Source organism: Dermacentor variabilis, chromosome 8 (genome assembly GCF_050947875.1).
Source record: "Dermacentor variabilis isolate Ectoservices chromosome 8, ASM5094787v1, whole genome shotgun sequence".
Taxonomy (NCBI): domain Eukaryota; kingdom Metazoa; phylum Arthropoda; class Arachnida; order Ixodida; family Ixodidae; genus Dermacentor; species Dermacentor variabilis.
In genome coordinates this window covers 155,740,452-155,757,172 of record NC_134575.1, presented here as the reverse complement: position 1 = coordinate 155,757,172, position 16,721 = coordinate 155,740,452, and the positions used below count along the sequence as shown (strand labels likewise).

The 16,721-nt window shown below is 45.9% G+C and overlaps 1 protein-coding gene across 7 annotated transcripts in view; it reads left to right on the top strand.

The window, feature by feature from the left end:
- LOC142590689 (nuclear distribution protein nudE-like 1) overlaps nucleotides 1–16,721 on the top strand; it is a 400,224-nt gene that overhangs the window by 166,918 nt on the left and 216,585 nt on the right. The gene's annotated exons all lie outside the window — the stretch shown is intronic.

The following is a 16,721-nucleotide window of genomic DNA, read 5'->3' as shown; positions in this document are numbered from 1 at the left end:
CTACAGACCCCTGAAACTACATCTGTATCGTACACATAATCAGAACAACTTATCATTAGGCATTGCCACAAACATTTAGATATACACATCGATGCAGAAGAGATGGAGCACGCCTATCGTCTCGGACGTCATTCGAATGACAGACCCCGTCCAATAATAGCAAAATTCACATTTTTCGAAACAAAAAAGAACTGTCCTGTCGAGCGCCAGGAAACTAAAAAGTACAAATTATAGTATTGGCGAAGATTTTTGTCATGCAGTTTGAATTGCTCGCAGCCACCTCATTGCATTTGCCAGAAAGCAATCTGCCCAATTTAATCTGTCCTACAAAACCCTGCACATTGTACCGAAGCGATATGTGTTTGATAGTGTATCTCAAACTGTAAGAGAAATCCCATAACAATTGTCCGCCTGGGAAAATATTATTACCCGCCCCCCAAACCATGCCAAGAAATAATCTTTCATCTTTCACATTGTAGCACTCTTCAACGAGGCCGCTCCTCGATCGGTAATCACGACTATTGGTGCACCATGTCGAAGTACTATGTTACAAACGAAGAAATTTGCAACTTCAGCTGCCGTTCCTCGCTCAAGGCAGCCAGTTTCAGCATATCGTGTTAAATAGTATGTCGCTACTACAATCAATCTCTTCCCTGACGATGATGTTGGAAACGGGCCAAGAAGATCCATTCCAACTTGTTCAAATGAAGTCTTCGGTGGGTCTATGGGTTGGAGGAGGCCGGCCGGTTTCATCTGTGGTGTTTTGCGCCTTTGACATTCGCGACATGTGTTCATGTAATGCTGCACCGACGCTAACAATTTAGGCCAGAAGTATCTGAGACGAATTCTGGCGAACGTCTGGCTGACACCTAAGTGACCCGACGATAGTTCATCATGGCAAGTATACTCCACTGGTGACCGGGACAAGCAGTCAGCATTATTATGTTTTCTTCCAGACCTGTATACAACAGTAATGTCGTATTCTTGGAGCCTGAGGCTCCACCTCGCAAGTCATCCAGATGGGTCCTTTAAGTTTGCCAGCCAGCAAAGAGAATGGTGATCGCTGACTGCATGAAACGGCCTGCCATAGAGGTACGGTCGGAACTTGCTGATTGCCCATATGACAGCCAAACACTCCTTTTCTGTCGTAGAGTAATTTGTTTCAGCTTTCGAGACAGTGCGGCTAGCATATGCTATGACTTTCTCTTCCCCATTTTGCCACTGAACTAAAACCATGCCGAGACCGAGATTGCTTGCACCTGTGTAGACTTCTGTGTCCGCTGTCTCGTGGAAGTGGGCGAAGATCGGTGGGGCTTGCAATCGTTCCTTTAATTCACTGAATGCAACCTCTTGTTCAGTATGCTACATGAAGGGTATGTCGTCTTTAGTAGGTTTCGTTAGAGGTTCAGCAATTTTCTAGAAGTTTTCTACAAATCGCCTGTAATATGTGCATAGTCCCAAAAATTGCTGTATTGTCTTCTTATTTGTCGGCTTTGGAAATAGTGCAACGGCAGCACTCTTGTCGGGATCCGGACCATTACCTTGCATGCTAATTACGTGACCCAGGAAACAGTTCTTGGAATCCAAACTGGCACTTTTCTGGTTTAATGGTTAGGCCTGCCGAGCGGATGGCTTGGAGCACTAAATGCAGCCTCTGGACATGCTGGTCGATTGTTGTGAAAAATACCACTACGTTGTCTAGGTAAACTAAGCATGACTGCCATTTGAGACCCGAGAGGACACTCCATCATGCGCTGGAATGTCGCCGGCGCACAGCAGAGGCCGAATGAAAGTGCTTTGAACTTATACAGGCCGTCTGGGGTTATGAAAGCAGTTTTTTCATGGTCTCTTTCATCCACTTCAATTTGCCATTACCTGCTCTTGAGATCTAATGAAGAGAAAAATTTTGCATGTCATAGGCAATCCGTGTCATCAATGCGGGGAAAGGGCTATACATCACGCTTGGTCACACTGTTTCATTTCCAGTAGTCAACACAGAATCTCAATGTATTGTCCTTTTTTCTCACAAGAACTACGGGCGACGCCCACGGGCTGTTTGATGGTTGAATGACATTGTCCTCAAGCATCTCTCACACCTCACTCTTTATGACCTCTCGTTCAACCAGTGACACTCGGCACGGATGTTGGTATACTGTCCTGGTCGCTTCGTCTGTTATTATACGGTGTTTAACAATTGGTGTGCACCGTACCTTTGACGAGGTGGAGAAACATCGAATTCATTTATAAGGTCCTCCATCATTTCTTTCTCGGCTGGCGACAGGCTTTGGTTGATCGCAACTGCTGTTATGGCATCATGCGTAGTTTGGACAGCAGGCGGCCTTGACACTAAGCTGCATACATCTGTGACTGCAGTAGCGCTGTGCAGGAAGGCGATGGCTGTGTTCTTTGCGATGTGCTGAAATTCACTTCCGAAGTTTGTCATCAATACATCAGCACACCCATCGCGCAGTTGAACAATTGCTCGTGCTATGCAAATACCCTTTTTCAACAGTAGCTCGACGTTGACATCCGCTATACCTTCAGAGTCATTGAATGCTTCGTTTCTTACGCGAAACAGCATGCTGCATCGTGGTGGCACGGTTATGTCATCGTCGGTAACTCACAAGGCAACTTGTTCTATCTCCTCTGACTCTTGCATGTCTATAGCCTGCTTCGTAGAAAATGACACACTAAAATTCTGCAGGTTGATTATGGCACCATTTGTTCGAAGAAAGTCCATTCTGAGTATTACATCTTGCGAACATTCTGATAGCACGACTAAATCAGCGACGCAAGAAAAACCTCGAATTCCGATTCTCGCTGTACATCTACCCAGGGGCGTAATGAGGTGCCCACCAGCCGTACGTATCTGGGGTCCACTCCACGGCATCAAAACCTTTTTCAGTTCCTTGGTGAGTGCATATCTTACGATGGAATAATCAGCACCTATGTCAACTAATGCACTCAATTCATGACCGTCTATCATGATGCGCAAGTCTGAAGAAATTCTCTGTTCACTTATCTTGTTCGTCCACTTCTGTTCGTCGTGGCTACTTGACGGAGGATCTTGGCTTTTTCGAATGTCAGCGGCCTTGCCTCCACACGTCGCTCGCTTCAGTTTTCCTGATGTGGGCTCAGTGAACGACGCCTTGGTGAAATCGAGGATGGCTGTGGACTCGGTGATTGGTAACGTGTAGATGCTGATGATCGTGACTGGTGTTGGTATCTAGCAGCCGGGTCCTGTTGTCTGGTCAAGTAGTCCTGAATTTCGATGGGTCTTTCGCAATTACGGGGACAAGGTGCATTTATTGTAAAGCTGCGAAGACCTGTTCTTTGATACGGGCACATTCCGTAAAGGTGTCCAGCTTCTCCGCAGTGGAAACAGAGTGGCGTCCGATCGGGTGCACGCCACACGCCACTCTTTCGTGGCCTCCGCTCTGCTGGAAGGGGTCCACTGCGCAGAGTTGGCTGGCGGCTGCTGGGGGTCGCGAATGGAGCACTATGCCCGGTCGGTTGGCATAACACATCAGCGTACATCGGCACGTGACGTACCGGTGGTGGTTGTTCATGATGCACAGGCGGTTCCTCGCATCCTGGCTGCAGAATGGCGTGGCGAACTTCATCTCGAATGACGGCAGCGGGAGTTGAAACTGTCGGCGTGGCTTCTGGTAGCTGCAGCTTTCGAAGCTCCTCCTTTACGATGGATCACACCAGTTCTCTTAGTGCTTCGGTGTTACTGCCCGGGTCTGCTGACAGGAGATCGGCTGGTGCGCTGGTGACATCACAATTATAGTGATGGGCATGCTGCTGCAGCGCCTTCTCTACGGTCGCCGCTTCGGTGCGAACCTCAGCAACACTGTGTGGTGGGTTGCAGACGAGTGCTGCAAACAGCTCCTGCTTAACGCCACGCATCAGATGGTGTAATTTCTTCTCTTCGGTCATGTTTGGATCCGCGCGCTTGAAGAGACAGGACATGTCCTCGATATACATGCCGACACTCTCGTTAGTGCGCTGGTTTCTGGCTTGTAGACCATGTTCTGCCTTCTCTCGCCAATTGGTGCTGGCATACGTGGCAAGCAACTGTCGCCGAAATTCTTTCCATGAAGATAGCATCTCTTCATGATTGACTTACCACGTCCTTGCTGACTCTTCTAACGCGAAGTACACGTTGCGAAGCTTCCGTGCCTCGTCCCAGACACTGAAATCTGCCTCTTGCTCGAAGTACTCTAACCAGTCTTCCACATCTTCGAACGTATTACCGTGGAAGGACTCGGGCGTGCGTGGTGGGTACACGATAAACTGGGACGATGCGACTGGGCTGGTCATGGTTGCACCGTCACTGGTAACTGTTGCCTGCACTGCTGCAGCAACAGGAAGCGGTCCCAACTCGGGCGGGTCTCCTTGGATGCTGCGGCTTGTGCGCTGGTGTACTGGAGTCAGTTCCCTGGGTTCCAATTGCTGAGGGTCGGGGCTTCATTCTCTTACGAATTGGGGACTTTCAATCATACCCCGCACCTCCACCAGAAATGTAGCACTCTTCAATGAAGCACGCTAAACAAACTTGGTTTATTGTGGGCGAACTTGTGCCCGGAAACTCAATATTGAGCATTCACACAATTTAAAAGAAGAGTTAACAGGAGCCTATTGCACAGTCAACCGCGTCTCCACGCCGAATGCACTTTTCACGCGCCCCAAAGGCCAGGAGCCACTCTGTGGCTTTTCATCCGTGTGCGCGTGCTCAGGAGACACGGGCTGTATTGCCATGTGCGAGGTGTTGCTGGCACTGTTCTAATGGCGATGCGATGAGTAATGCCTAGGGGCTTTAGCGATGAGGCGCTTGGAAGGGTACTTCATGAGTGCTTGTAACTGGCATGTGCTGAGCTCTCTGTGGCAATATTCACGAACATTCACAGTTTCCTACCTAAGCGTGAACTCGTCTCTAACATCATGATTTCTTCAAACAGCAACATACTGATACTAACCAAAACGTGGCTTACCCCTGATGTCACTGACACAGAAGTGCTTGCTGACTTGACAGGTTTTCAGAAATGACCGCAGATGCACTCGAGGGGCTGGTGTCTTGATTGCTGTGGGCCCTAACTTATCATGCGTACCAATAGACATCGTCTCTGATCTAGAAATGTTATGGCGAATTTTTCACTCATCGGCGCAATCCATTTTACTTGGTGTTTGCTACAGGGCTTCCGCATACTTCACCTAATCTTTCAAGTGAGCTGAACAATATTCTGAGGGCTCTCGGTACTGCACATCCAAATTCACATATATTGCTCTCGGTATCGACTTGCAGAAACTAGCTCCCTCAGGTGTGAACCACAGAGAATTAAAAGATTTTATAGAAGTATGTTTGAATGACAATCTCACTCAGTTAGTAGGGGAACCAACGCCTGTTGCTGGCAACAGTGCTAATATTTTGGATCTTATACTAACTACGAATTCTGAGAGCTTATCACATATCACTTACCTTCAAGGAATTAGTGATCACAAAGTTATCCATGCCGAGTTTTCGTTTTGCCTTGAACGCCGCAAAATGTGTAAGAAAACAATCCTTCTATATGAAGAAGGTAACTACGACGCAGTTAACGTGCTTAGAAATTTTTCCCCTTTATTTGAAGCCCAATTTTAAAGCATGCCTCTCCAGGAAAGCTGGGGGGTATTCAAATGCAAAATGCAGGACTTGGCCAACAAGTTCATTCCTAAAATTACTTTCCGTGAAAACCACCAAAAGCCATTGTTCACTAAGGCACTAAAAACATTAGAAGGCAGAAAAACATTTTTTTGTGCTGCTAAGGCGACAGGCTTGTCTAATGCATTGCAACGGTATTATACTGCCGAGAATGCCTACCTGATTGCTGTGCGAAATGCTAGTGCAAATTTTTAAACGACGATTTGACAAAATTGTTAACCCTTTGAGGGTCGAATTATATTGAAAAAAACTTTTCCAGGTGGTCAAATTACTGTATTGCGGATCTTGAATGTACAAAATGTATAAAGTCGGGAATAAATAGTAAAAAATAATTAGGAGCAGTATTTTGGTGTCGGCATCACTCAGAACTGCAAAATGTTCAATAGTATTTCCGAGCGTGGTACTCCTTGAAACACGGTTCTACGCACAGCGCCTTATCGCAATCTGCACACCTAAAATGCGTGTCTGTTCTCTTGGAGCGAGGAGTTGTGTTGGCGCACACGACATCTCTGCGTGCGGCTGCCTTGGGCAGAGGTCTGAGGCACCCTCTCGCGTAAGCGCGTTGCCGCAGAAAGCGAGAATACCTCGTGAGTGGTGGTGATAAATAAGCTAACAGCAGTGCCAATCAAGATAGAAATCAACTTCCGCCGTCCCTGCGAGTGCGTGCCGACAAAGAGAAAAACCACGTTTTGCGCGCCTCCGTTGCGATCATGCGGCGGAACCGAAACCGCGAAAGCATGTTGCCACTGAGAGCAAAAATACCTCGCGAACGGCGCTGATAAACACGCTAAGAGCAGCGACAATCAAGATAGAAATCAACTTCCACCGCCCTGCAAGAGAGTGCCGACAAAGATAAAATTGACGTTTCGCGTGCCTCCGTTCCGATCACGCGGCGAAACCGAAACCGCCAAAGGGGCGTTGCCGCAGTCTGAGCGACGTGCTGAAGCTAGCAATCAGCTCTGTTTATCTCCCCAAGAAGGTAGCATCAATTTTAAACGCATCTTGTAAGTGCTAAGAGGTGGCAGCACCTCCCGGTGAGCGCGTATAGTCATTATAGTGCGAAATTTCAAACGGAGGGTCGGAACCATACCCGTACGGCAAAGACCTTGCGGGACAGAAAACCGCCGCCGTACAGGTACGGCGAAAACCTTCAAAGGGTTAAATGATAACCCGAGAAAATTTTGGAAGGTCATCAACCCTATCGAATCAGCGCTATCACTCTGACCAACGAATTGGGAGAAACCGTCAAGGACCTCGAATGCGCTAACGCCTTTAACATTGCTTTTAGCACAGTTTTCACCAAAGAACCCAGCACATCTTTGCCTACCTTGACTGGTCCCCCATCTTTTCTACAAATGATCCACAAAAAGCGTTTGCACTGTTTATCTCTATGCTTAAGTCATGTGTTGATCGTCATTCCGTTCAAGTTAAATGCAAAAAGAAGTATGCGTCGCCTCAAAATCCATGGATAACAGATAAGCTCTTAGCTTCAATGCGCAAAAAGGATAATCTTTATAAGAAAACCAAACGACAACCATTTGACAAGAATTTAGCCATTCGGTACAAAAGTTTTCTAACCAGCTTTCTGCCACTTTAAAAAAAGCTAAAAAAAACATGGTACGAAAGAAAAATTTTGGAATGCGGTAAAAACATAAAAAAGAAATGGGAGATTGTTAACACCTTCTTAAACAGGACAAATAATCGCGAAGCTATACAAGAAATTGCATATCAGGGTATGGTGTACAAGACCGCCAAAGAAATAGCTGATGCGTTTGCTGATTTCTTCTTTAGCAGCGAGCTACAGCCACCTGCGCATGACAATCCCGTGCCCCAGCGCCTGCCACATTCTTTCTTTTTATTTCCAACTACATCTCGGGAAGTTCTAAACATTATAAACAACATGAAAATAACCGGCGCCGGCATAGGTAAATTACACCCTTCCCATATAAAATTAATTGCACCCCTAATAAGTGATGTCCTTGCAGACATAATCAACGTCATGTTTAAATCAGGCACATTCCCACAAGAACTAAAACAAGGCAAGATAGCACCCATTTTTAAGAAAGGTGACCGCTCTTTAATTTCCAATTATCGCCCCATTTGTGTATTACCTTTCTTTAATAAGGTAATCGAAAAGCTAATAGAAAAACGTTTAACTAATTACCTTACAAAATTTAACATTCTCACACCATTCCAATACGGCTTTCGCTCGGGTTACTCGACAGAACTGGCTCTCGTCGCTCTAACCGATCAACTAAAACTCGCTATCGATGAAGGGAATTATGCAGCTTCAGTGTTTGTAGACTTAAGCAAAGCGTTTGAGAAAATAAATCACCGCATTTTATTTCGTAAGCTCGAATCATTGGGAATCACTGGCCCAGCACTCTTGTTACTACAAAATTGCTTAACAGACAGAATGCAGGTAGTAACCATTTCAGCCGTTCATTCTAAGACCATGTTCACTAATATTGGCGTGCCCCAGGGTTCCATATTGGGTCCGCTTTTATTTTTATTATACGTCAATGATCTGCCTAACTGCCTGTCCTTTTCGAAATGTATACTTTATGCAGATGATACTACTATTATTAATTCCAATAAATGTATTACAACCTTAGTGTCTAACCTTAATGGCGACTTACACAGCCTGCTGGAGTGGTACCATACTAACCAGCTACAGATAAACCCGTCTAAAACAAAATTTGTTGTATTCACTTCTCACCAACGAACACATCACTCCATTCCTCCTATCTTATTGGGCGGAAGTCCTATCCCTGCAAGTTTTTCATGCAATTATCTTGGCATAGAAGTTGACAAACATCTTAAATTTACTGAACACGTAACCAAACTAAAACAGAAGATTACCTACGGGATTAGGGTACTTCTAACAGCACGAAACATATTTGACCATCAAACATTACTATCATTATACTTTTCATTTATTCATTCCCACATTAATTACTGCGTTACTTGCTGGGGAAACACTTACGTAACCCAGTTAAACTCATTGCAAATTCTACAGAATCAGGCTATTAGGATAATTACATTTAGCCCATATAACAACAACGCCTCATATCTTTTACGAACTAATCACATTCGTACAGTCACACAACTCTTTAAATATAATCTAGGTACCTTTTTGTTCCGTCAAATCAATTACACACGATGCAATAGCTTGTTACCACAATCTTCTCTATTAAATACTAATATTACCAGGTTTGCAATAAATAGGAACTTCATTTTACCTAAAATACATACTAATTATGGCAAACAGAGCGTCCATTTTTCATCTGTCACATTCTGGAACACACTACCATTATACATAAAAACACTTAAAATTCACGAATTCAAGAAACAACTAAAAGATTACATTCTGTCGAATACTGATGCCTAGTCCATACTCACAACCATTCTTTCAGGGTGCCTTCATTTCATTTTCAATGCCATACAGTTACGTTTCTGTTTCTGCGTCATATATACATTCGAGTTAACTAATTCTACTGTGTTCTTAACGTCATCTATGCAGTTACTTTATCAGTTGTCTACGAGATTGTGTTACAGTGCTTTTTTTCATGACATATATGCATATGTAATTCTTCAATCATGGTATTCATACTAAAACTTGTAATTTTTCTATGTTAACAATTTGTTGAAAACTGCTGTACTTTTGTTTTATTACATTTACTTTGTAAAGGAGGTCCCATTGCAGTCTTTGACTCCGGGACCTCCTCCTGAATATTAACAACTTGTAATCATTCTAATGATCTCAATAAAAACCGATTCTGATTCTGATACTACACCGGCTAGAACTCTGTGTACTATACCTGCTATCACAATAACTTGCTATGGAATTTTATTTTTGTTAGATAACATTTAGCTTTCTTCATCAACAAGCTTCGATGAAATTAATTCCAAGCTGTTAAAGAACACCAGACATACTATTACTGCGTATCTTTGTATTTTCTTTTCTCGTTCACTCTCTGTAGGTCACATGCCAAGTGATTGGAGAGTGGGGAAGGTTGTTCCTGTCTACAAATCTGCTAAAAAAGATTCCCCACTAAATTACCGCCCCATATCATTAACAAGTGTCACGTGCAAAATCATAAAGCATGTCATTTATTCTCATATCATGGCATTTCTCGATAAAATCACTTTTTTCATCCATCTCAGCATGGCTTTTGAAAGGGCTTCTCATGCAAGACCCAACTTTCATTTCATGACTTGCATGTTAACCTTGATAACAACATACAAACTTATGCCATTTTCTTAGATTACTGATAAAGTGCCACATCAACAATTGCTATTAAAACTAAACCTGTTAAGCCTGGACCACAACATTCTGATTTGAATCAAGGAATTCTTGTCTAACCGATCTCAACACATCCTTGTTAATAATCGTACCTCTGACCCTGTTCCTGTAACATCTGGTGTACCCCAAGGTTCTCTTCTCGGTCCTCTCCTATTTCTAATATATATTAACGACTTGCCTCAACACTTATCTTGCCAAATCCAAATGTTCGCTGACGGCTGTGTAATTTACTGATCAGTTTCTAACCATTGCGATGCAGCAAAACTTCAGCGTGATCTAGACTGTGTCCAGGAATGGTACGACTGGTGGCTAATGACCCTTAACCCGACTTAATGTAAAATTCTTTCCATTACCCGCCAAAAGCGTCCCATTACATTCCTGTACACAATTGCTAACAAACCTAACAAGCAGTAACAAACATCGTTCAAATACTTAGATGTCACTTTGTCCAATGATCTGTCATGACATGCACATACTATAAACGGCATATCATCGGCAAATAGAGTTCTCGGTTTTCTGAAATGTCACCTTCGTAACGCACCCCAACACGTTAAATTACTAGATTATAAGTCACTTATCCTTTCAAAACTGGAGGATGCGTCAGCCATATGGTCCCCGCATCAAGTATGCCTCATAGATGACCTTGAAGCAGTATAAAATCGTACCGCCAAATTCGTTCACTCACATTATTCTCACGAAGTCAGTGTTACCGCCCTCAAAGTGGAATATGGGCTGCAAGCTTTATCCCTCCGTTGACGTGTAGCAACACTTTGTCTATTCCATAAGTTTTACTATTCATCACTTAACAGTGCTTCTTACATCACACCGTCCGCATACATATCTCCTCGCACTGGTCACCAACTGCAAATTTCCTGTACACGTGTGAGAACTGTTAATTTTTCAGCATCTTTTTTTCCTCGTGCAGCCAAAGAATGGAACGGCCTTCCTCGCAATATTGTTGCTTTTGCCTGTCCATCATCTTTTTCTGCCAATGTGACTGAGTACCTGTTGTCACAAATTTGAGTGTTTTATTTATTCTTTATGTACACCCACTCCTTATGTAATACCCCCTAGTGGCGTCTTTAAGGTAAATAAATGAAATGAAAAAAAAATTCCAGGGTGGGAAGTACATAAGCTGCAGTATGTTGCATATAGCACATTACTATGCAAGTACAAATTCAGCAAGTTGAAAAAAGTTAATACCACAAACAAAACACTTCTCAGGGTCATGTACAAAAAGGAAAAGCATTCATTATGCTAAATGAAACAGAAATAATGTTATTTTAGGTTGTAGAACTTGAATGTTTCTTAGACGATTCGAATCAATGACAGCTGACAAAAATATTTGAAACAGTTGCTCTTAGTTTGAAAAGGCATTATAGTGAGCTTGTGTTTTTGCCTTTTGGTGTATCCAGAAGAAGAGGAAATCATTTTCATGTCAGTTTTATAGTGTCTTTTAGTTGATGGCTTTAGGAATTTTTGTCCGGGTTTACGATTTCTCCGTGCTAAGAGTTCGAGTTTTGACCTAATAACTATGTTGTTGAGGTAAATCCGAAAATATTATAAATAAAGCTAAGAGCTTTCTTTTGTACGTGTTCAAGTTTATCTATGTTAGTTTTAGTGTATTGGTCCTAGGGAGAATTAGATTTATCGGCAAGAGATCTCCTGAAGGGAGTAGAATGCTTAAAGGGGCCGGACCACCTTTGTAGAAGTCAAGAAATGCATTTGAAGTTGGACTAGGCAGCAAAACTTCAGCATTTGAAGTTGGACTAGGCTATTTCAGAAATACTTTGCCGCAGATGTTACTTCAATGCGTTCAGCAGAAGTGGAGTTGTTGGAACACCCTCGGCCCAGTGCCTCCGCTCTTCTTCAATGACTGTGAAAGCTACGGTGGAGTTAGGTGTGCCCGCAATACTCCTCCTGCTGAACGATCAAATTTGATTTTGGATATTCACGTAGATGCCACTACTTCAGATTTTGGCACTTACGGCGTGTCAAACATTAGTGCTGTGCCGCAGTGCGAGCCACAGTGCTCTCAGTCTGTAGACTCGTCACGGCACCCCACGGCAGCCGCGGTAACTATGCTACGTGGCAGACAGCATCTACACGTAACTTTAGTGCGTATGCACGGTGTTTTCTTTGTGCACAGCAGGGCTTGAGGGCACGCTCGTGCTCATATGCTCCAGTATGGCCATGCTACGTGATGTGGGATCGGCTTTGTCCTGCACCCAGTTTGACCGACGGATAGTAGCCACATACACCTTGCACATTTTGAAGCGCTCAGTATGAAGCAAAGTCTGCCAAGGCGTCTAACCACCAGCAGCCAGGAGTGAGCACCCACTGGCAAGCATGCATGTTGTTTGACCTAAGTTTCCTGCGAGTTTTATTTGAGTGTTCAAAACTAGCAGAAATTAGCTAGACCTGAAGGCTATGATACGGATAAGAAAGGTGGCCAAAGCTTAATTCCTCTGCGCGCGGCGATGGCCGAGCACGAGCAGATGATAGTCTGCTTTTTCCAGAAGTATGTAATTAGTATCGAAATTCAAGAGCACATTTTTGCTTACTTCAGCCTGTTTATTAAACTGCTAACAAATATACACACTTAACAGTAGGAAGAAGCATACTGATTCAAACGCCCTTCTTGATTGAGGTCATCTATTGGCCAATAGCATCCGCATAGGGGAATCTGCTGTAAAACATCTAAAAAAGAGTGAGGAGCAGGCTTCTGTTGAAAACAGAGCATTTGAGAAAAAGGTGACTTCGTACTGCACTTGTGAGCTTCATATGCTGTGCACGACTGCAGAATTTGGCTGAGACGCTCACAGCAGCGTATGCTATCTGTGGACTGGGTTTTTCCCTGAAGCCCAAAAAGTGGCTCGGACCCCTTTATGCCCTCTCTGAAAAAAAAAAAATAGTTTAGAATTAGCATTTGCTTGGTTCTGTCAATGTGTTTAGTCCATGAGATCGTTAGTGGTTACCTCTGAAAGTGATGTATTGCAGATACAATACAGGAAAAATATAATTCCTTATTTAAGGGTTAAAATTATGCTTGTTCCTATCATCGTGAGCCACAATGTTTAGATTGGCCTACTAATCTCGGGACACATTCCAGACCGTTATCAGTCATTTTAATACATTCCTGCTGTGTCGGCAGCGGCAGGCAAGTGGGGGCCCGCACCCAGCGAACGTGCGGCAAGCGCCCGACACAGAGAGGGAGACGCGGAGCTAACTGCTCCTGCTGAAAACCGGAACAAAGGACTGAGCCGGCTCGCAGCCGTTTATTACTAAAAAGGACTTCACACGCCAGATGACACCTCCTGATTCGTCCCAGCTTGTCACATGACAGAAGGGGGGTGTGCCATCTAGCTAAACTACTACGAAACATAAATGTATGATAACACAGAGATCTGGCAGGGGGCGACACTATACTACATCATCCCCCCCTGGAAATAAAGTAAACATACAGTGAAATGCGCACACAAGACGCGCACTTAAGTCCAAGGACAAATTCAGTTCGTTTCCCCCCCACGTTCGCACACACGAGCACCAGTTGCCACAGGGCACGCACTTAAGTCCACAACAATTCAGTTCGTTCCCGCCCAAGTCCACATGCGCACCAGCTTTGGGCACCGAAACACAGTCAGTCACTCAAAACAAAATCCAACAAGGAACACGACACAGATTCACTGCACTGCAACAAGGAACACATTTTATACCTGTGTTAACGAAACATGTGAACTGTCTCCTAAATGTCACAGCGAGGCCCCTAGCCGTGGCATTTCGAAGACGGCAACACGCTCTATACTCAAGAAACAAAATCATCGAGCCACGGAGGCCGTTTTCTGTCACGATGAGGACGTATGCGTACCTCAGAAGAACTTTGGGGGTTGCGACACGTATCGGTCAACTTCGAAGATCCAGTCGTCCCACTATTATTTCCCTCCCCCTGGTTGGACAAATGAATGTGGGTGTCGCTCAAAGCTGGAGAGGGTTGCCCAGGAAGCTCCTCTCGAAGTCCCAACAAGTCCTGGGAGGCTACCGATTCCCCCACGGAATCAGAGACGACTGCTGACTGTATAGACTCGGAAGTGATACCGTCAGACGGACTACTTAACTGAAGCTTATGACTATGAGAAGACGCTGTCACTACAGACGAGTCATCGGAATGACTTTCCAGATTTGAATATGAGTACAAAAAGTCACTATCACTTGTACACAATGTACTACCTGCTGGATCCTTCATCACTAGGGTTAACCTAGACACATGCCACGTCATCCCATCACTGAGTAGAAAAGTAGATGGTCCTATCTGGGCCTTAACTGTACGAGGTTTACTGTACTTAAATAATCCTTTCCTGTTAAATCTAATTCTGATGGTGTCTCCCACCTTGATACGAGTTGCCTGAGCACCTCTACGTTTGTCTACGTACTGTTTAGTCTGCCACTGTTTCTGCAAGACCCTTTCTTGAACTTGAGACACAAGACTGTCCTGTTCCCGTAGATCTACACAGAGCCGCATGGTTCCATCCTTCTTGCGCACCACCACGAGTGGAGACACCCACTCAGAAGGCTCGACGCGCTCGATGACGTCGCAGTCCTCGAGACGTCGCAATTCATTCGTTACCTGGTCACGGAGAGCCAGGGGTAGTCGGCGCAACTTTGAAGATGCTGGTTTCGCATCTTGCTGCCGATGAATTCGGTGGACAAAGTTGTTGACGAGACCCAACTCGTCACTGAAGAGGTGATCAAAACCCGGAGGCACACCTGTGGGGCTCTGTACTGAAGGAAGCGATGGTAGACGACATGTCAGTGACATACCGTCGATCTATATGCCCAAGCGTTAGATGGCGTCTAAACCCAGCAGTGATGTTCCTGTAGTCGTTACGTGGAACGCGACGGAGCATGACCTTTGGAAGAACTGGACAGTGGCTTGAAACAGGCCTTGAATGCCGATGCGTTGCTTGGAGAAATTCCTCAAGTCCACTGTTGTTTGTGACAGCCTGTGCTGTCGACCAAAGTGATTTCTAAAATCTTCGGCCGTCATGAATGACACAGACGCTCCCGTATCCACCAGCAGTCACACGGAGACGCCATTAACTACGACCGGAACTTCCAAATTTTTTTTAGTGTTAAAAGCGCTTGCTGTCAAACAGACGCGGATGGCTGCCCTGCGGAAGTTGACAAAAACAGCGTCTCTGCGGAAAAGACGTGTTGCACCGCTGTTCGGGTCTTTCGACATACCGAAGCGAAATGGCCCAACGTGTGGCAGGCATTGCATCGCCGATTTCTTGCTGGACAATTCCTGTAAGACGCGATATGGTTCCTGCTGCCACACCGATCGCATGCACCACGGTTCCTGGAGGAGCCATGTGCGAAATGTCAGCCCTCTTGGCGGCTTTTCGGAAGAAGTCGGCCCTCTTGGCGGCTTCTCGGAAGAAGTCGGCCCTCTTGGCGGCTTCTCGGAAGAAGTCGGCCCTCTTGGCGGCTTCTCGGAAGAAGTCGGCCCTCTTGGCGGCTTCTTGGAAGAAGTCTGCCCTCTTGGCAGCCCCTCGGAAGAAGTCGGTCCTCTTGGCGGCCCCTCGGAAGAAGTCGGTCCTCTTGGCGGCCTCTCGGAAGAAGTCGGCCATCTTCATGGCCTGCCGGACTAAGTCGGCCATCTTGGCAGCTTCCCGGAAGAAGTCTGTCATCTTGGCCCGTCAACGGAACGCCTAGTTTCTTCGTACATTTTCGGAGCCGAACGCGCGGTTCGCTCGATGCAAGGCTTCTAAAGAGCGTCCAATTTCTTCTGCCTTGTCCAGGGACAGGGTTTCGCCATGAGCTAATAACTTTTCGCGAACGCTGACGTTCGCTACCCCATCTATTATTTGGTCTCGGACGCGCTCATTGTAGGTTGTGCTGAAGTTGCACTGTACCGCCTTCTCCTTCAGTGCAGTCACGAATTCCAGGAATCCTTCTCCCTCGACCTGCCTTCGACTGGTGAATTCGTGCCTCTCCGCCAGAACATTTGTTGACGCGGCGAACAGCCGGTCAAGCCGCTGCAAGAGTTTCTGGAACTCTGACACTGGCGGGACCGCATCACTTGACGTTGACACTGCGCCGGTCGACTGCCTTGCTGCTTCACTTGACGCTGACGCTGCGCCGGTTAACTGCCTTGCTGCTTCCTGCTCCTCGTCTGCAAAGTACTTTCGTTGTCCCTCACACCCGAGAGCGCTGGCGAGCACAGACGCTCGTCGCGCGTCCGTCTAGTCGCCACCACCGGCCGCTTCGAGGTGGGCCTGAAAAATTTTTTTCCATTGATGCCATGGAATTAACGGTGGCCCGGGCACTTCAAGAAAAACGGGAAGGTTCGCCGTAATAGACGCCATGCCAGGTAGCGTGCAGGAGACAGTACAGGAGACAAGCCGGAGCTCGCAGCAGGAATGGGGCAAGGAAGGACAAAGGGGTCGGGCAGGCCTGGGCTCGGAAGCCTCGCGACGCCAAGTGCGTCGGCGGCGTTTGCGTGCCGTGCAGACACAGGATGGGACGCTTCACTTACGAAGCTCGTTGGTTTCCCGGGGCTTCGGTCGGAACCGCAGCGGGAATCCCATCCTCGTTGCTATAAGATGTTGTGTCGGCAGCGGCAGGCAAGTGGGGGCTCGCGCCCAGCGAACGCGCGGTGAGCGCCCGACGCAGAGAGGGAGACGCGGAGCTAACTGCTCCTGATGAAAACTG